General features: G+C 39.4%; 1 protein-coding gene across 3 annotated transcripts in view; it reads right to left on the bottom strand.

Annotated features, from left to right (window-relative positions):
• The window catches only part of ATM (ATM serine/threonine kinase), a 3,174,581-nt gene that overhangs the window by 2,116,355 nt on the left and 1,036,539 nt on the right, over nucleotides 1–21,687 (bottom strand). The window lies entirely within an intron of this gene.

The following is a 21,687-nucleotide window of genomic DNA, read 5'->3' as shown; positions in this document are numbered from 1 at the left end:
AAAGAGTAATCCTCAGGCGGAGAGGCTGATGGAATTGATTCCTCAGCATCAGAATCCTCATAAGGGGGTAAAGAATATCCTAGGTCTGAGGATGAATCTGAAGAAATGGATACCTGGTCAGACGAGTCATAGTCTGCATCCTGTCTAGGCCTTTTATCAGGAGGGGGATGGAAACCCCTGATCACAGTGATTAGGTCTTGGGCCATTTTGAACATTTGTTTCTTAGGCATAGAGGCACATCCTGGAGAATGCTGTATTTGTTTCTTTGTTTTTAAAGGAGTTTGAGATTTAGCAGGGGGTTTAATGCTTAACTGAGTAGGTCTGAAAACACCCTCTGAAAGTGCGGGTTGCTCAGCTACTCCGGATCCCTCTGTAGGGTTAGTCTCGGTAGGCTAAAAAACTTGTGCGTCCGAAGGCCCAGCCATCTCCACGTGGGAGTTGCAGGCGGCCTGTGGTTCTGCAGCAGCGGCCATCAGGGGCTGCGAAGGCTCCTCGCTGAAAACCAGAGAACCGGCGACTGGCCTAGAAGAGGCTTCGTCGTCAGTGTTGGGCCTCGGATGTCTATCCTTATCTTTGCGCTTTTTATGTATACCGGTCGTCGGAAGTTCAGACGGCATGGTGTAATTGAATTTTTTGCCAAAATAATGTCAGGCAAAATCAAACCAACGTTTAATAGTGCGCTTGTTAAACCTAGCACAAAACCGACAACCAGTGACGTTGTGGTCTGGGCCTAGGCATGGGATACAATAGGAATGGAAATCCTTATGAGGTATTTGCTTCCCACAAGAAATACAATTATTAACTTTTACTGACATTGGCCTGAGGCAAGAAAAAGTTTTCCCAATGGGGTACTTAGCTTTGTAGAAGACTTCGGTTCTGGATTCAGAATGAAAATCTCAGGAGTCGGCCGACTGGCACTTGCCAACTGCTTTTGCTTCGGGCACCGCGTGGCAAAACAGACTGAAGAAAATGGCGTTGGCTGCATCTTTTATACCCCTGCCGCACTGACGTCAGGGAGGAGGCGACAGCAACCGACGCCAGACCAAGACTTTGGAACTCAGGCCGACTAGAGAACCGCCTGATGGCAGGATAACCCAATTGTAATGACTGCAGCAGTGTAACATGATGATCATCATCACAGGTCTATAGTCCCTAAGCTACCAAGACAGGCTAGAAAAACTATCCTTTTTTTCTGTGACTTACAGACTTTTGAGGGAAGATATCGGTCTCATTTACCAGTCCATTAGTGACTTAATTATGCTGAACCTCTTGTTTCTTCACAAGTCCAATATCTCCACCAATACTATGACCAGGAAACTAAATCCTTACCAGGAGATAAAGCAAAAAAAAAAAAAAAACACAATGGAGGGACAAGTTTATAACCCATTGCCTCCTAACCCTTTGGAATAAACCTCCCTGACATGTTAAGTAAAAACTCATTATCATTCTCAAAGAATAAACTAGATGATTTGACGGATATCCAGAAATTCACTCAAGGAATGACCAGTATGACCGTCTTGGAGAAGGGATGTGATGACCGAGGAAGGGTACCTTCAGGGGAAGAATGGTCATGAGACTCAGTGGCCTTGGAATATATTGCATTAGCAAGCATTTAGTGGATGATATAAACTCTGAAATTCACATATCTGTCATTACTGACTGCAATCTACAACAACTGGCCAAAAATCCAAACCTTTTAAAACGAACATAAAAAAACTACCTCTCGCCTTCTTTTGCTACAGAATTATTGATAAAGCAAAAAATAACGAGAAGACAAATGTCCCAAAAGGTAGAAATTTTAAATATTTGTTTTACTATTTTATTTCATTTATTTAAGTCGGTAAACCCACTGGACAACATTCTCTTTTCAGGGTGACCTGGGTGCACTGTCTAAAGTGACTTGGTCAGTCACACAGTGAATGAAAACATGTACTACAGGAAGCATATCATTAACAGCGCATAACCTTATTTACCTCTGCTAAGTGCCAGAAACTGCAGTAGTCCAATAGTCTGGTTAAGTGACTTGTTAAAAGTCACATAGTAGGCAAACAGAGATGGAAAGTTTCAAATCATGTATGCTAAACTAGAGGAAGCAGTGTGTTATCACCTGTGAGCCTTAAACAATAGACAATTCTAATTCACTTAAAAAGTTAATAGAACAGCTGTTGCATGGACATGCACTTTGTTAGCAATAAGAATTATGAAATTCTAATGGCTGACATTATTGAGTGATGGCAATCCTCAGTGATTAATCAGAAAAAAGCAGTTAATGACAGAAAGGGCATAAATATAGAGCAAAATCATTGACTTTTTGTAAAATCTGAGACATATTAGAGGCAGACTACTTTTAAGTCACTTACATTGTTTTGTCTCAAAACACAATTTAAACTATAAAACTCAAATGATTACCCTTTTCTGACTGACTGTAATTTTAAATGATTTTCTAGAAAATGAAACACTTTAGGGGGATGATTTTCATGTGCACATGCGCTAACACGCACACATACACACACACTCTCTTACTGTGCATAATTGCTTATTACAGCCAGACTAAACATGGCAACATCTTCAGCACCATACCGACTTTTCCAAAAAGACTGGATGACTGCAGACTTGTTCATTACTGGTTCATTTTTCACAATGACAGCTCCAGGAAGTTTCTCTCTCATATCGGCTATACATTTTTCCTGTTTTGTTTTTATCTAAACCTGAGAGGCCATTCACATTTCATGATAATATGGACATATTGCCATCAAGATAAGAAGTTATTACTCCTTCCCAATATACATGGCAGTTTTTGAATGTGTATTTCCACCTTTTTTATGTTTGGCAGGCTGATCTTTTACACAGTTATTTCTTCTAATCTCCATTTGAAACTATGGCACGTTTCAAGACTTTTTGTTTCAAAGAAGATCCTCATGCAAAAAAACTGCACACATTTTCAGAACACCCTATCTCCTGTTAACTTGGAATAAACACACAAAACTATGTACATCTCCAAATGAAGTTTAAACTTCCAGAAAAGAACAATTGCCCTCAGTCAACAGTTGCACCCACAGGCATTAACTAATCTAACATTAAGGCTACCCATAGCAAGTGCTTGCTAAAGCCCATTTCACACTTACAGTGACAGGTATCTGCTCTTCAGATTGTATACCTTCATAAAAAGTTAAATTTTAGCCATAAGAAAATAAAGCAAATGCTATCTTTATATAAAAGTAAATTGTACACTGTTCTTTTAAATGCATTAAAGTATTCCAGCTGCTAGAGAAGCTATTTCTTACTCACTTATTATAATTTCCAACTTTATTTTTCATTAACTTGCTTGCCATTGCATCTTTAGGTTTTCCATTTCTCTCAGCAAAACGTGTTCATAACTTTCAAGATGGATGACCCAGTGGTGCAGCTGTTAGAGCTGTTGCCTCACAGCAAAAGGTTCTCCGGATGGATTCTTGGCTGAAGCGCCTTCTGTGCAGAGTCTGCATGTCCTCACTGTGTTAGAGCCCTTCCATGTGGGGAATACTCATGTAAAGAGACTCCATATCGAGATTACCATGAAATTGTCACTGCTGGTAACCTGATACTTGTTGAGTTTGAGGAATAACCACGAGTCTCTGAGGTAAAACTGGGTGCCCTGGACTATGGGGTTGAGTACCATGTCCAGATAGTGTAAAATATTCTCTGTCTGTTTTTTTTTTTGGAGGAAACTGTGTCTGAAAGGAGGACTGCTTTTGTGCTTGTGGACCCCAAAAAGCTTACCTAAGCTTAGCTTGTCAACATTAAAGAACTTAAAACACTTCAGTATCTATGCTGCTGGTCAGTAACACTGTAGTTTATCATCAATAGCTTCAAAATTTTGATGCACTTCATTCAAAGAAACTAGTTTATAAAAATCATTGTACTTAAGGTTAGACTAGATTTTGTGAAAATAGGTTAATTGGTCCATAAAAAATTCCTGTCCCTTTGTCCGCTTTCATTATTCTATGTTAAGTTTCTCTTTTTACTGCTTGTGCTTCCAGCTCTTTAAGATTAACCCACTTACCCCTATGTTTATCAGAAAGATGTTCACATATGTCCTGATCGCATACAGTCAGGAAGGCAAAGAGGGTGTCATGGGGGAGGGGGTTCTATTTCGTCATCCTTTAGTAACTGTTTAACGGTGAGTTTTCTAATGCAGAAGCGGGGATCAAGAAGCACACTGTCTAGGTCAGCCCACTGGGTGGGAATAAAGGCAAAAGCTTTTCTGAGAACATTGGTTTGAGTCTCCTTGAGAATGACTGAGGAGAGGTTAAAGATTTATTTTTGGGAATGTAGTTGGACCATTGGTGGGATATGGTCTATCATTGGCTTCACCAGCAGGGTCTTCCTTGACCTCTCTCTTTTCTCCTCGATGGAAACCGCCTCCTTTTGTTCAAATGACCTTGGGCTAACAAACTGTTGTTGACGGTGTGTTCAAGGTTGTTTGCAGGGTTGATCTCAGGGTTGTCTCTAAGAGTGTCCACATTGTTGTCAGATCGGGTTTCCAGGGGTTTAGAAGCATTCTGCGGGGGAGTCGATGGCTTCTACTGCTATGGTCAGTGGGCAGCAAATTGGTTGCCTGGTCCTGTGGTGTTTGCTGCTTTCATCGAGGACCACATAGGCTTGTGGGTTATTTGTACTGTTCAAAATCAACTTTTCTGGTCTTTTTTTGTAAAACTGAAGCAATGTGCCTGTTGATCTTGGCTGTGAGCCCATCCCTATATACAGCTGTGTGTGTGTGTGTGTGTGTGTGGGTCTATATTACGTCGAACTAAAACAAGTTTGAACATTGTAATATCGAACCCTAAAGTCCAAAAGTTGAAAATAGTTAAGCCACGGCAGACTGACTTTTTTCCCAGGGAAAAAAAAATCGGTGGGCCATTTCCTGGGCTTTGCTATTTCCTCCACTGTGGTGCAATCTCGGAATTGGTATATTTAAGTAGGGGTGGTGATGGGGCACAGCCCCCCACACTGGGGAGTGTGGGGTGGGCGAAGGCCCCCAGTTTAAGTTTAAGGTTACATTTTCTTTTTTGTCATGGGACAGCGATTTTTTTCCCTGGGATAAAAATCGCTGTTCTATGTTTTCAGTTTTGTTGGGTTTCAGACTTTAGGGTTCGATATTACAACAATCGAACTTTTGTTAGTTCGACATTGTGATAAAGACAGACCTGTGCATGTGCATGTGTGTATGTATGTATACATGTACATAAACACACACACACACACACACATATATATATATATGTATATACATACATAAATACATACACATATGCATATACACGTGAATGTGTACACATATAAATATATATATATATATATATATATATATATATATATATATATATATATATAGACACACACACACATGCACACAGTAAGCAGTTTTTAAGTTCTGGAAAGGGTTAGTTATTGGTGTTCTAAGTGTGCTTGTGTATGGTTTAAGATTTAGTATGATGAAATTCAGCATTGTAAGCTATCGGTGAAATGGGAAAGAAATTTAGGTCAATTGGGTGTCAGTCAAATGAAATTTAGGTCAAGTGAAGTAGACCCATATATATATATATATATATATATATATATATATATATATACATATATATATATCTACACACACACACACACACATACATACATACACACACATGTTTATGTGTATGCGGGTGTGTATCTATATATATATATATATATATATATATATATATATATATATATATATATACTTTCGGCTGCTCCTGTTAGGGGTCGCCACAGCAGATCAACAGTTTCCATTTCTTCCTGTCCTCTGCATCTTGCTCTGTCACACCAACCACCTGCATGTCCTCTCTCACCACATCCATAAACCTTATCTTAGGCCTCCCTCTTTTCCTGTTACCTGGCAGCTTCATCCTTAGCATCTTTTCCCCAATATACTCTGAATCCCTCCTCAGCACATGTCCAAACCAACATAATCTTGCCTCTCTGGCTTTGTCTCCAAACCTTCCAACCTGGGCTGACCCTCTAATACACTTATTCCTAAACCTGTCCATCCTCGTAACACCCAGTGCAAATCTTAACATCTTCAACTCTGCCACGTCAAGCTCTGACTCCTGCCTTTTTGTCAATGCCACCGTCTCCAACCCATACAACATAGCTGGTCTCACTACCCTCTTGCAGACCTTCCCTTTCACTCTTACTGGTACTAGTCTGTCACAAATCACTCCTGACACTCTTCTCCACCCACTCCATCCTGCCTGTACTCTCTTCACCTCTCTTCCACACTCACCATTACTCTGAACTGTAGATCCTAAGTATTTAAACTCATCCACTTTAGCCACGTCTACACCCTGCATCCTCACCATTCCTCTATCCTCCCTCTCATTCACACACATATATTCTGTCTTGGTTTTTCTGACCTTCATTCCTCTTCTCTCTAGAGCATATCTCCACCTCTCCAGGGTCTCCTCCACCTGTTCCCTACTCTCACTACAGATGACAATGTCATCTGCAAACATCATAGTCCACGGGGACTCCTGTCTGATCTCGTCTGTCAACCTGTCCATCACCATTGCAAATAAGAAAGGGCTCAGAGATGGTCCTTGATGTAATCCCACCTCCACCTTAAGCGCATCCGTCACTCCCACCGCAGACCTCACCGCTGTCGCACTATCCTCGTACATATCCTGTACCACTCTTACATACTCTCTGACACTCCCGACTTCCTCATACAATATCACAACTCCTCTCTAGGCACCCTGTCATATGCTTTCTCTAAATCCACAAAGACACAATGCAACTTCTTCTGATCTTCTCTGTACTTCTCCATCAACACTCTCAGAGCAAACATCGCATCTGTAGTGCTCTTTCCTGACATGAAACCATTCTGCTGATCAGTAATCATCATATACATACATAGACTTGTGGGTTTTCCTTCACCTGTGACTTGTTTGCGATAAAAACAATTACTGTAACTTGTAGTGCTGACTGTTAGAATTTCGATAGTCATGTAGAAAACAGTGTTGTAGTGTTTCTAAATGTGGGTTTTTCTACTTACAATTTTATGGGAAGTATCTAAAGTAATTTGGCGAATGTTTTGTGCATTCCCAGCAGTAGTGGCAGCATGTAGAGTACTGTAAGGCAAGTTAAAGGTATATGCCCTTTTTCCCACTGTAGTGCAATCCTGAAGTTAGTATATATAATTGGGGGGGGGCACAGCCCCCACATTTGGGGGTGTGGGGGTGTAGCCCTCCAACTAGTTTGGTAGTACATTGTACCATTTCTGTTAAGAGGGTTAGTAAGTAGTTTTCAAGTTTTGGAAAGGGTTAGTTATTAGTGTTCTAAGTGCGCTTGTGTATGGTTTAAGATTTCGTATGCTGAAATTCAGCATTGTAAGCTGTCGGTGAAAAGAAAGAAATTTAGGTCAATTGGTTGTCGGTCAAATGGGTGTCAGTCAAATGAAGTAGACCCATATATACATATATAAATACGTGTGTGTGTGTGTGTGTATGCATGTACATATATATATATATATATATATATATACACACACACACACACACATATACATACACACACACATTTATGTGTATGCATGCATATATATCTATATATATATCTATATATATATATATGTGTGTGTGTGTGTGTGTGTGTGTGTGTCTATATATATATATATATATATATATATATATATATATATATACACACACACACACACACACACACACACACATATATATATATATATATATATATATATATATGTGTGTGTGTGTGTGTGTGTGTGTATATATATATATATATATATATATATATATATATATATATATATAAATGTATAAAACAAAAACTTCAAAACTACAGTAAATGAAACCAGTCAGAAACACTAAATTGAGTGCTTTCATTCAAATTTATTATTCAAGAACTTCTTCAGAATAAAGTGATTGATCAATGCAAAGTCAGAGTATTTAAAAAAAACTAAATCCAATCAAATTCAGACCCCCATTAAAAACAATTTATTTTAAATTACTTTGAAAATGTAAAACGTAACTTCCTGTTCTACCACCTGACGTCAATTCCCAACCTTCCATACAAGCAACACATGAACAAAATTACTCTCTATCTCACCCATTTTAGTGCGCATTTAATATTAAGTCTGTTCTTCCATCACAGAAGTGATTCAGCATTAAAAAACAGCAGCCATTTACATATAAAAATCAAGTGATAGAACTACAGCTAACTGAAACTTACATGGCCTAACAAAATGACTGAAAAGTCACGAACAAATTCTCACTTGACCAAAAACTCATGCCACTGAATCAGAAATCATAAAAAATTTCCACATAACAAAATACACCATAAAAATGGTAAAATAAACAGCATACCCCACTTTACCATATACACTAACTCCAGAGACACAGAACCATGGAGAGAAAAAAAAAACACCATGCACAGTGAGTCAATGTTGGCACACCACCTATACATTTGGGGAGGTGTAACATGACAGGGGGCACTGGTAATCCACATAATCTTCTATACTCATTTCCCTAGCAAATAATATAGTCAGAAATGACATCACATACTGCATGTACACGCCTCCACTTTTCTATCACTTGAAATTCAATGAAATGAGGTTTCAGTTTAATGAGAATTTGTTCAAGTGACCTTTCAAAGTGTTTTTCAGTCAGACTTTTTTCAGCAATACAAGTTTAATCAGCCACAGTTAAAACACCCAACAGAAACCCCATACACACACACACACACACACACACACACACACACACACACACACACACACACACACGTATATAAATTATATATCATCCTGATTAACCCCCCCCTTTTCCCATTTTCTACATGGGGGTCAGGTGTCATATCAACTGTTGCCATCTTTCTCATTTCAATGCCACTCTCCTGTCTTAGTCATCAATCATGCCTGGCTGTCAGATTTTCTCTCATACAATCCATCCCTCTCTTTGCTGGATGCATCTCCTCTTGCCTTCTTCCTGTGGGTTACAAATCTTCTTCACCAGATTGTCGTCTGCTTTCCTGTACAGGAGCCTGAACTACTATAATCTGTTCTCTGACCTTCTCTGCAACTGGTGCTGCTTGGGCTTCAGCTCTGATGTAATTTCTTTGTCCCTCTCACAGTGTGCATCTTATCACCAGTCTCGGGCACTTCATCTCCATCACTTCTAGCTTCCAAAACTGCTCTGTCTTCTCTGCCCAGTTTTCTGTACCATACAGCAGTACTGGTCACGCCACTGTTTTGCTTACCTTGGTTTTCAGCTTCTTCGGTATTCTTTTGTCATGCACAACCTATGACTCTACGTGCCAGTAGGCTGTAGTCCCTCTAAATCCAGCCTAGACCTCCACATTCAGACTTCCCTACTCTTCAACCACCCCTCCAAAGTGCATGAAGCTGTTAACTTATTCCACTATTTCCCTTCTATCTCTATTCTCACCCTTTTTCAAATTTTCCTCATTTGCTGCCATTACAACTATCTTACCTGTATTCAGTTTTATGCCATGTGCCTTCAGTGAAGGATAGGGTAATGGAATGCAAAACTGAAGTTGTTGCTCAGAGTCTGCCTGTAATGCCACATTGTCTGCATACAGCAACTCTGTTGATCTTTCTCTTCTGACCTGTTAAGTCCACCACCAGTCTGAACAGCAGTGGGCTCAGAGTTGAATCATGATGCGCATGCACTCCCACTGGGAACCCCTATGAGAATCCAAATACTGTTCATACTTGTGTCATTCGGTCCTTGTACATAGCCAACACTAATTCTACCAATGTTTCTGAGAATTTCAACCATCACAGGACTGCCCAAATCAGCTTTTTTGAGGTCTTGTCATATGATTTTTCCAAGGCTAGGAATCTAGGAATGCCCAGCTGGACTCCTTATTCATCTGTAGCTTCTTCTGGAATATCTGTCTCACTGCAAACATTGTGTTGGTTGTGCTGCATCGTGATCTGAATCTGAACTGCTAGCCTCCCATACTACTTTTTACAACTTTGCATATTTTTATCATCCTCTCTTGAACTTTCATACAGTGTGACAGGAGATAAATGCATAATGGCCACAGTTGTGGACGTATTGTATGGTTTTGTAAAATAGTACTAGTATGCTTATTCTCCAATTATGTGGGATAAGCCTTTCTATCCAATACTGCTCTGAATACCCTCAGACTCCATTTCTCCCTCAACTCCTCAAATATCTTGGACATATCTTCTCTGACCTCATATGAGCCTGCTACTTTCTCTGACTCAAAATCCCTTAGTGTTGTTGTTCTACTACAGTGGGTCCTTTTCTTCTTTCATTTTAAGCTGTGTCTGGGGCAGCACAGCTTTGGTGGGATTGTTTTCATTTAGAAGCTGCTAAAAGTACTCCTTCCATCTGCCTTTGTTGTCCTGTGGAATGTTGAGCAGGTCGTTGCTGGCATCCCTTATGAAGGGTGTCTGACTATATTCTCCGTCTTCCTATCTGTGCCTTGCAATCTGATAGTTTATTTGTGGCACCTACGGAGTTGCTTTCCAAAAGCTGGTATAGAGCCCTCTGGTGCCTAGTTATTTGCTACTGAAACTATTCTCTTAGCCTCTCAGTTATCCACTCAGTATTCCTTCTTAGCCTCTTGGTTTGCCAATCACTATACTGTCTTGGTCCATCTTTTCTTTCTTCTACTTTTTCCTGCACTAGTCTTTTCTTCTGAAGACTCCCTCGGCTTCTGTATTTCACCACCAGCATTCCTTATGTATCTGATTTCAATACCTATAATGTTCCTCACACATGTTGTTTTGAGAAATTGCCTTTCTTCAACATCATCTACTTCCTCTTCTTTATGAGGTGCTACAGCCCAGAGTATTTCCTTAAACTCTTGTGCTTTCTCTCCGCTCAATTTCCAGGTCTTTAGCCTAGTCCTGGTTGACATTACAGCCTTCTTGGAGCACTGCTTGCAGCTGACTGTAGCAACCAGAGGTTTATGCCGTGGGCCAAATGTTTCACTGGAGATAAATTTGCAATCTCCGATTCAACTTCGCTGCCCTTTCCTTAGTAGGAACGAATGTCACATAACTGAAAGCTGTCACCGAATGTGTACAACCATTTTAAGTAGTTCTCTTCTTTTGCAAAACAAAGTGAATGCGTTCCCGTATACTTCTCTTTAAAAATAAATTACACTACTCCGGAATCATAACTTCCATACAGTGAACCTTCCCATAAGTCTGTGTGAACTTAAATAAATATTAATGTAATTGCGCTTCTAATAATTTTACGTTCTTAGAACTGTTACTACAGCTGTTATAAATTCTAAACAGCTATAATCATCCCTGTGTTAAAATATAATTTGAAACTGACTGTGATGCTGCAGTAATTTACACTTTTCAGGTGATGGAGTACAGCCAGCAGTCATTCGAATTCTGGTCTGTTCCCGCACGTCATATAGCAGACTTGCTTTTTCTTTTTTATAGTGGTTGGTGCTACTTACGAAAAGTAAGCAAGTTATTGTTGGTTATATGACATTCGTCGTTACAAATTGTTGTTCTTATGCAGATTTGATAACGTTGTCTTGGTAATGACAGTTTGGATGATATGATGGGGTTTCAAACATTTGAAGTAGTCACATATACAGATATAGATAGATATATATATATATATATTTATACACAGCTATAGAGATATAAATATATAGATAATAATCACAGGTAAGATTGCTTGAAATACAAAGCACTGAACAAACTCGCTGGCAATTACCATTAATCACCACTAAAATCATCACAACAAAGTAACTGCAAATGTAAACCAATTACATTTGCAATTATGAAAAGTTAAAAAAGCAGAAAAAAAAAAACAGCCCCCCTTCCAGAAATTCAATATAGTAACCCTATGGTGGATATAAAGAATTTTGACCATTGCATTATTTGACTAAATGTACCAGTGATGGAAAATACCACAGTTTCACCACTCAATAAAATGTGCGCAGTAAATAACTCATACAGCACTTTAATATATATTAAAAACTTAAGAAACTTTTGCTATTTTGGAAGGAATATAGACGCTAGGCTATTCACGGTGTTTTGGTCAGTCTTTTATTTATTTAAATCACATTCTGAGTGCCTTCATTCGTTATAATGTTTTCAGTCGAACTTCATCAGAAAATAACTTAAAGTGAATCTAGGCTTATTATTTAACTGGTGTGGAGAGTGGGGGATGGGTTAAAGAGTTCCCTAATCCATGGACCTAGGCTTAATGTTTAACTAGTGTGGCGAGCTCATTAACAATTCTGCTTAGCCATATGCACTGCCCCTTCATGATGTTCCGATTCATGATGGGGGCGGTTCTGGCTGTGGAAATCAAGGTAGTTATTTCGGAAGGTAGATTTAAAACTCTTGGACTGGGGATCCAGGGTTAATTCCAGCTATAGAAATTGGACTTGGATTCCTCATCCTGAAACTGAAATGTAGGAACTGGATGCTGGCTTTAATCTCCTGAAGGAAGGTTTCCAGCTCTGAGCTGGTGCCTTTCCACAAAATTAGGATGTTGTCAATAAAGCATCAATACAGACTAACTTTCTTGAATCCAGTTGGATGAGGGTCTTGTCCTCCCATGCTCGAAGGATAAGTTTTGCGTATGTAGGGGCCATTTTGGCCCCCATGGCTACTCCTTGTTTTGGTGGTAAATTTCTTTGTTGAATATAGAAATTGTTGAGCACTACTAAGAGTGATTCCCTAATCATTTTGATTCTTAAACGGGTGAACCGGGTGAGCCTGTGCAGGTAGCCCCATATCAGTTCAATGGATTCCTGGTGAAAGATACCAGTACATAGGGCTAGTATATCTAGGGTGACCAGTAAGTGGTCAGTGGCTTCAATTTTGGTCTGGTGGAGTAGTATACCTGTGTACCAATAAGAAGAATAGGTTTAACTTGACTAAGAATGAGCATGAATTGATGCAAAGTTTGAGGCACGATGACACGTTACGGTTTATGAAGCCTGATAAGGGTGGGGGAATTGTCATTTGTAATAGGACTGATTATGTTAACTCTTTGACCGAGGTTTTTTCAGACCGCACAAAATATCTTATTTACTCTAAAAATCAAGTTTTTTATAGCCTATGAAAAGATTTATTCCTCAAAAAAAAAGGAAGGCAATCTGGTGGTCCCCTGCCATAAACAAACTCTAGAACAGAATCGGGAAACGGAGGCGGAATAAGGTAAAGTCCCAAGACTGGAAAAACTTCCTTATCAGCCTCAACAAAAAGTTGGGATTCCCTCATCAAATCCTCTAAAGCTAGCTATGAAAACACAATTGCAGCATATAGTAGACAACCACAAGGCCTTCTATAGTTATGTAAAGACTCTCCACGGCAATACCAAGATTTGCTTTGAGCTACTGCACAATGGTACCTCCTATACCGAGCCAACAGATACTGCCAATATACTGGTTGACTGATTCAGTGCCAACTTTACCCCTCTCCCCCCCAAAGGACCAATCACAATACCAGTAGATTGCCAGGCACCCAGTATTACTGCTGCACAGGTTAAAACAGCACTGTCCAAGGCCAAGAATACAGCTTCTATGGGACCTGACAATATCCCTGGCTGTGTTCTTCATGAACTACAGAGTGAATTGGCACCTCACCTGTGTGGCCTGTTCAATCACAGCCTCACCTCAGGCTTTATCCCTACCGAATGGCACACTGCTACAGTCATCCTTCTCCACAAAAGAGGAGTGACTACAGACCCTGGGAACTATCACCCCATTAGACTGACAAGTCTGATATGCAAAGCTATGGAACGCATCATCATGGACCTAATAAACAAGAATATAAGGAATCTCCAAATTCTGGATACCATACAGTTTGGTTTTGTGAAGGGGAGATCATGCCTACTCAACTTGGTCGACTTCTCTGAGTCAGTCACCAGAGCTGTGGATGAAGACAAGGTGGTTCATTCAGCCTACCTTAATCTGGCCAATGCCTTTGAGACCATTCCCCACTCAGGAATCACAGAAAAACTCACTAAGCTAGGCATCAACCCCTATAGCACTACGTGGGTTGCAAACTGGCTCACAGATAGAACCCACAGTGTGAAAGTAGCTGACTCCAAATCAGAGTGCCGACCAGTCACGAGTTGAGTCCCACAGGGATCGGTCCTGGGTCCTCTCCTGTTTGGAATCTACTTCTCAGCAGTCCAAGCCAACACGAAGGGGACTCTGGCTGACGATGTTCGCAGACGATTGCAAGTTGGGAGCCATTATTAACTCCCCAAGTGATGTTGACATCCTACAGAAAGGCCTCATTAAGACCAACAACTGGTGTCAGAACCACGGCCTTAAGCTCAGTGCCAAAAAAATGTGCAGTTATCCCCTTTGGGAAAAACCCAGTTCCCATGAATTACCACATCGATGGTAGTCCACTGAACACAGAAGGCATTATAAGAGATCTGGGAACACAGACTGACAGCAACCTCTCTGACCACCACATTGCCACTGTGGTCAGAAAGTCCTTCTATGTGGCACATCTCATTACTAAGGGTTTTGCTTCCAGAAGAAAGAGGTCATTGGCTCCCTCTACTCTTCCCTCATTATCCCAATCGAGTACAATGTCCCATTTGGCATGTACCTCACTAGACACCTGCAACAACTGGAGAGGCCACAAAAGTACCTCACAGAGAGGATCCTAGGCCTTAAACACTTGCCCTATATGGACAGACTCAGAAACCTCCAATTATTCACTTTCTCATATCGTCTACTTAAGAGGTGATCTCTGCTTGACTTACAAAGCCATGTCTGACCCAGCTCTGTTAGAAATGCTACATCTAAAGAAATCCCAATCCTTCCACACCACATGCTCCAGAGACCTCAACCTCATTACCACAATCAACAGAACATGCTGGAGGGACAGGTTCATAACCCGGAGACTGACCATGCTATGGAACAGACTTCCCATACATGTCAAACAGAGCACCTCACTGGCCCTCTTCAAGAGAAATCTTGATGAGTGGATGGAAAATATAAAATTCACCCCGGGGATCACTCCAGTGGCTGTATTCGACAGAGGCACTGGGAACTAAGGTCAGGTGGCATGATGCCAGGGCAATCATATGGGCTAGACTTGTAAAGGCTCCAGGGTCATTAACCTAGTGCACACCTATGAACCTATGAAGACGCATTTTTCATGGTGCCATTTCTGAAGAGCTTTACAACTTTTTACAAGTTGACCATCCATTGATCCCGGTGGCCTTTGGCATACCAAAGGTACACAAGAATATTTATGACCCACCTTTTAGGATTATCTCAGCCAGTGGATGTCCCACTCACCCCCTCAGTATTTTTATTGATAGATTATTGAAGGATGCTTGAGACCTTATTACATACCTCCTGAAGGACTCATGGGATTTTTTTAAGTGAAATTAATGAAGATTGGTTTTATGAAGGTTGTAGTTTTTCAACTATCGATGTAATTGATTTATTTACATCTATACCCCATGATGAGGGTCTTGGACTTTTTTATGATGGTATCAGGAATCTTACAGTTTTTAGCGATACATTAATTTTATTATGTTAGCCATGAAAGTTATACTTAAAAATATTTATTTTATGTCCGAGGGCGAGTTTTATAAACAAATCCATGGTGTGGCAATGGGAGCAAGTTGTGCCCCCTTGTACGCTAATATGGTCTTATATTCTTGGGAACTTAAGCATGTCCTCAATTCAAAATTCTCCTCACAATGGCTATGTTATTTTAAATACATGAATGATATTTTTGTTTTAAGGACAGAATTGTCTAACCAACCCTTACTATTTGTGATTATTTAAACAGTTTGTGTCTATTTTTAAATTTACTAAAGCTACCTCAGAACATTCTACTGATTATTTAGATGTCACACTATATAAAGATTATGGTAACCAGTTCTTTGGTTTAAAAATATTTAGGAAACCCACTTTTTCTAACTATTTAGATTTTAAGAGCTTTCATCCTAAGCACACAAAAAGAAATATTTTTAAAGGGCAATTGATTAAAATGGCAAGAATGTTTTCAGATCTCACCACCTTGAATATGGAGATGTAGAAAGTTACTGCCATGTTTTTAGACAGGGGCTATCTTACTGATTTGCTTAGTAACATAAAAGTGGAAATATTAGCAGGTTGGGGAATGAAATTTAAACCACTATCAGGTGATATTGATTATTGGGACTCGTGCACCAATGGTCAATGGGAGAGGGAGATTAGAAACATTATTTAAAGAAACTGGTTAATTTTAAAAAGTAATTCCAATGCATTGAAGATCTTAGGTGTTGAACTTTATTTTGTGTACAAGACCGGAAAGAATTTTAAATATTTATTTGAGAACATCAATTTGCCCCGTAATTTAAGTATTAAGGGCACAACAAAATGTGCGACTTGTAGACAATGTCTTTACATTTTGGACAAGGACAGTATGGTTTTATAATTTGTAGGTTGCACAGTTAAAATGACTAAAGGCAACTGTAATACTAAAGGACTGGTTTATATTGCTGTTTGTGACCAATGTAGTAATTATTATGTACGGAAAATAGAAAGGAGACTTAAAACTAGGATTTACGAGCATTTGTATGCAGAATTTAAAAAGAATATCAATAACTCTATGCAAGCATTCTTTACAATGTCTGGGGTTTACAAAGCTTAGATTTGGTATTTTAGAACTGGTACCTTTGAATTCAAGAGGAGGGTGGTGGGAACTTTTTCTTGAACTTAGGGAATTTTACTGGATAATTAAGTTAAAATCTCACTTACCACTGGGTATTAATTATTTGGTTTCTATTTCACCTGTTTTAAAGAATACAATATGTGCTTATATGCTCTTTGCATATATTTCTAAGTTTGTATTTGACATGGTACAAAAGAATATTTTTGTGTTCAAAGGTAAGCGGGGTACTTTGGCCTTTAAGAAAATATAAAGGTAATAAGATTCATTTTAATTGCCATCTTAAATTGCTTTACTTATCAGCTGATTAATTTTTAAGTATTTAAGCAAATGATTCTGGGTATGACATTGTTCTGAAGAAGTCCTAAGTTTGTGGTAGGGACGAAAGTGCTTAACTTGTATTTATTAAAAGTTCTTTTTGTCGTTGTATTTGCTTGGACGCCTGTTTTTTATACAGAATATGTACTTAATCTAGGAGTATGGAGCTTATGGTGTGAAACTACCAAAGTGCCAATTTTGTTCATTTAGTTTACTGGTGGCTCTTTTCCAACATTGGTTTGTTATTACGTGGAATAGTAGCCATGAGTCCTTGAGGCAGAATTGGGATTCCTAAACTACTGGGTTCAGGATGGAGTCCAGGAATTCCGAAATGTGCTCTGTTTTTGTATGTTTGGAAGACACTATGTGTCTGAATGGGGGGTTGGAGGTGTCCTTATGTATCTTGGGGATCCCGAACATCCTCCCTAGTTGGGGGTTGTCTGCCTCCATGAACTGGAATTCCGGCTGGGAAATGGCTCCCTCTTCTAGTAGTTTAAGGAGTGTAAGGTCAATTTGTTGGAAGGCTTCCCTTACCTTATCAGTGGTGACTAACTCGTAGTACTGGTCAGCTCTGAGCCCGGATTTCATCTTGTTGAGGTAAACTTCTCGGTTCAAGATGACAATGCCCATGCCTTTATCAGCTTTCATGATCCGGAGTTGGTGGTTGGCTTGGATCATAGAGAGGGCAGCTCGTATGTTTTGGGAAAGGATGAACCATTTGTGCTGAGGTGTTTTGTTTAGGGTGGTCCTAATCTCCTGCTTACACACAGTAGAAAAAGCTTGTAAGGCAATGTCTACTTTTGGATTACAAACACTTTTACGTACTAATAAATCTTTTATACCTCTGCTAGGTGTATCTGATACATTTACAGCATTTGAAGCAATTAAAAGCAGTAAAATTTAATGCAGTGGAATTAATTGACATATATGTTTAATTTCCAGCTCCAATGCCAGCGCCTCAAGGACTTCTTCCTGGAAAGGCACTACCCAGAGGATCTAGTCTCCAGAGTCATGGGACTGGTAATCACAAGGAGAGAAACCCTGTACCCACCCATCCTTAAATACGGATTTCACTCAAAAGCTCAGGCACCAGAGGACACCACCCCAGGGTTTTCCTTGCCCATCTCTCTAGATTCCACCAGCATCAAATACATCCTTGTTAAAAACTGGGCACTCATAACGGAGCACCCAAAGCTAGTCCTAATCCTGGGAAGCCAGCCAAAATTCTGCTACAAAAAGATCATGTCTCCCAAAGCCACTTTCAAATCATAAAAGAGGCTGCAGGCACACACCTTCAATGCACCATCAGGCATGCACCAATGTGGGAAATGTCACTGGTGCTATTTTATCATTCAAGCTCCCAACCCCACAGGTGGTTATTCACATAAAAGACCATTTAAACTGTGAGACCTGCAATGCGATTTACATCACAGTATGCTCTCACTGTGAAGCATACTACATTGGAAAAAACACAAGACTACTTAGGATCCAGATAAAAGAAAATGGGGGAGCCATCAGGAAGTGAGACACTTACAAAATCACTAGCCAGGCATAGTAGGACCTGCTCCCAATTCTCCGGATTCCAATTTGCAGCAATTAAAAAAGTCACAGATCCCCTAGGGATTACTGACCCCCTCTGGAACACAGACATCTTACTATCAGTTAAAGAGTTAAAATGGCAGATACAACTGCGAGCAGACACCCCCCAGGTCTAAATGAAAACCTGAGAATTTCCAGTGTCCTTAAATGGATTAGGAAACTCCTTAACCTTTCCTCTGCTCACCACACCAGTTAAATAATAAGCCTAGGTTCAGTTTAAGTTATTTTCTGATGAAGTTCGACTGAAAACTTTACAATGAAAAAAAGTGCTCAAAATGTGATTTAAATGAATAAAAGACTGCCCAAAACACTGAGAATAGCCTAGCATCTATATTCCTTCCAAAATAGCAAAAGTTTCTTAGGTTTTTAAATAGTTGTTTGTACTTCTGTGATAGTGGTGTTGTGATATCTATATAAATCTATATATGCACACAAATAATTTTGTTGGCACTATCTTTAGTTCACATCTGCTTAGCTGACAAAATCTGGTTGACTAAATAAATGACAGACAGGTGTGCTAGATCACACAATTCTCAGGGATGGGATATATGCCCTTTCCCTGACACTGTGTAATATCGGACTTTGTATATGCATTTAACAGGGGGTGTGGCAGGGATAGGGAGAACAATGTGCTCAGCACAAGTAGCAGCATGTCATCTGCAATGTGGACACTTTCTGCTTGACACTGTGGATATAAATATTTGGTTCAACCAAACACATATTGTTTCAACCAAAGTTGTACACACACTTATACATCTCCCAACTGCAATGCGCATGCCAGTTCCAGGATCACACTACCTTTGAGGTGAGAGAGAAAGTAAGAAAACAGCAGCACTCACCTTCTTGTGCTTCACAGAGTCTAACTACCATTAAAAATCACTGACAACCTTCTAATAATGAGGTTCTGAGCAGTGATCAACTGACCAGTCAAAAATAAAAGGGGTCCTGTGTTAAAAGCTTCATACCAAGTGACAGGTATAAGATGACTTGATGGCATACTGACTTTTGGAATAAAAGGGATTTTGCAGCTATCCAGCATTCTTCTATATAAAAAGAGAATAAGAATTTGTAAAAATGCAAAAAGAAAATACTGACTGATGAAGGAAAGGGAAGAGGGTGATTATTTAACATTTCTCAGACTTAAAATCACCTAACCAGCTTTTGCATCATCTGGAGGGGAATAAACAAACAATGTAAGTAAATAAAGGCTAGTAGTATATTATGGAAAGGATTGGTGACAGGCTGGAATATTTTAAAATGAATATACTACATAGAGAGATAAAGCACTGACTATGAACCAGCTGACCAGAACTTGTTTACCAACTTTGGAGTTAGCTGAAGATAGTGTGGATAAAGAAGGAAAAAATGCAGCTTTGCCAACTCACCTCTCCTCAGGGGTAGGTGCAGGAGCACATGTCCAGCAGCACCTATCCAGCTTTCATTTCACTTTTAGTGGAAGAAACATATATCTGTAAGTCAAGGCTAGTAATATATCAAGAAAGGAATGGTCGTAGGCTAGAATACTTTAAAATGAGAGTGACATTCAGGCCTAAAACTCCAACTATGATCCACACCACCAGAATTTGATTACCACCTTGGGTGCTTGCTTGATATGGTGTGGGGGAACAGAGGAGAAATGCAGCTTTGCCAAAGTGATGTTCAACACTGACAGTACCATGGCGGAATTTCTAGTGGACAGAGAAGACCCCATGGAAATGCAAACTTCAAGGGAAGCCAGGGCTGTCCTGAAGTTTAATGCACCAGCAGAAGTAGGTGATATACCCTTGCTGATACCCAGTGCATTATGAATCATAAGTATGCTACTGGGCATGCATAGTGGGGAAGGGGTTTCTTTTTTTTTGCAAGGGAACAGGGTCCCCCTGTACCCCCAGTTACTTATATATACTAAAAACATAAACGTACAACCAAGGAAAACAGAAAGCTCCTTATGCATTGAATCACCCTAATAAAAAACCCTGAGGTTGCCTAAATGACAGCGCCAATAATCCCAGTACATAGGGCACAAATGGGCTAGTCTGCCAAGAGAGGGTCTGATAGTCAGCAGGCAGTAAGGACAAAAACTATAACAGAATGTGTTCCTGAATATGTTTTCTCCAGAGAGCAGTACTGCACACCACTGCTACAAGACAGATTATGTGATGAAACAAACTTACGTGCTAATGAATGTTGGCATATATTATTTATTACTGAAGAATGTAATGGGATAGAGCGAAGCAAGTAAAAATAAAATAGAATGAAGTATTCCCTTCTCCCTTTAAGGCGTGATTGTTATTTGATAGGTTAATTGTTTTTATTTGCTATATATAATTGGATTTATGCTTATTTGATTCGAGAAGGATCTGAGGAAGCTACTACAGTGAAAGCGCTTATCCGATGTACATTCATTATAGAATAAATTTGTGGTGTTTTAAATACTTGGCAACATCTACAATTATTTAAGACTACTTCATTCTATTTTATTTTTACTTGCTTCGCTCTATCCCATTACATTCTTCAGTAATTTGTTATTTGAACTCTTGGGATAGTAGCGATTACCTGATTCAGCAGTGGTTTTTTTACATATTCATATATATTATTTATTGTTGTCTTTGTATCTAAGACAGCAATAAAACTATTAATTATTAAAAGCCACAGACCATGTAACATTCCATATTTTATCAAATCTGCAACAGTCCTGTAGTACACAACAGACAAGGTATGCAAGTTACTGACATTATGGAAAAGACTGATGATAGGTTCAATATTTTAGTATGAATATGGAAATTAGTTTTGTCAGTAAGCAATACTGTACAGATGCAACAAGAGGGAAGCTGTTACGGAATGCAATATTACATGTTGATGAATATATTTAATTGGATGTTAATGGGCAAGAAAACTATGTATTTTCTTATGTATGTTCCTGACCTTGTATCTGTGACAGAAATAAAACTGCTTGTTTTAAAAAGAGAGAAATATTCACATAAAGCATACAGACTGATTTCACTTTAGCAGTAGGATTTCTGGTTTTATGTTGGGGGGGGGCAAGTGCTCCCTACAATGAGAAGTTATATGTAGACTTCACAAGACTT

This window comes from Protopterus annectens, chromosome 5.part0 (assembly GCF_019279795.1).
Source record: "Protopterus annectens isolate FY-2018-M chromosome 5.part0, PAN1.0, whole genome shotgun sequence".
NCBI lineage: Eukaryota > Metazoa > Chordata > Ceratodontiformes > Protopteridae > Protopterus > Protopterus annectens.
Note: the sequence above shows the minus strand (reverse complement) of the source record. Positions and strands in the feature narration are given on the sequence as shown.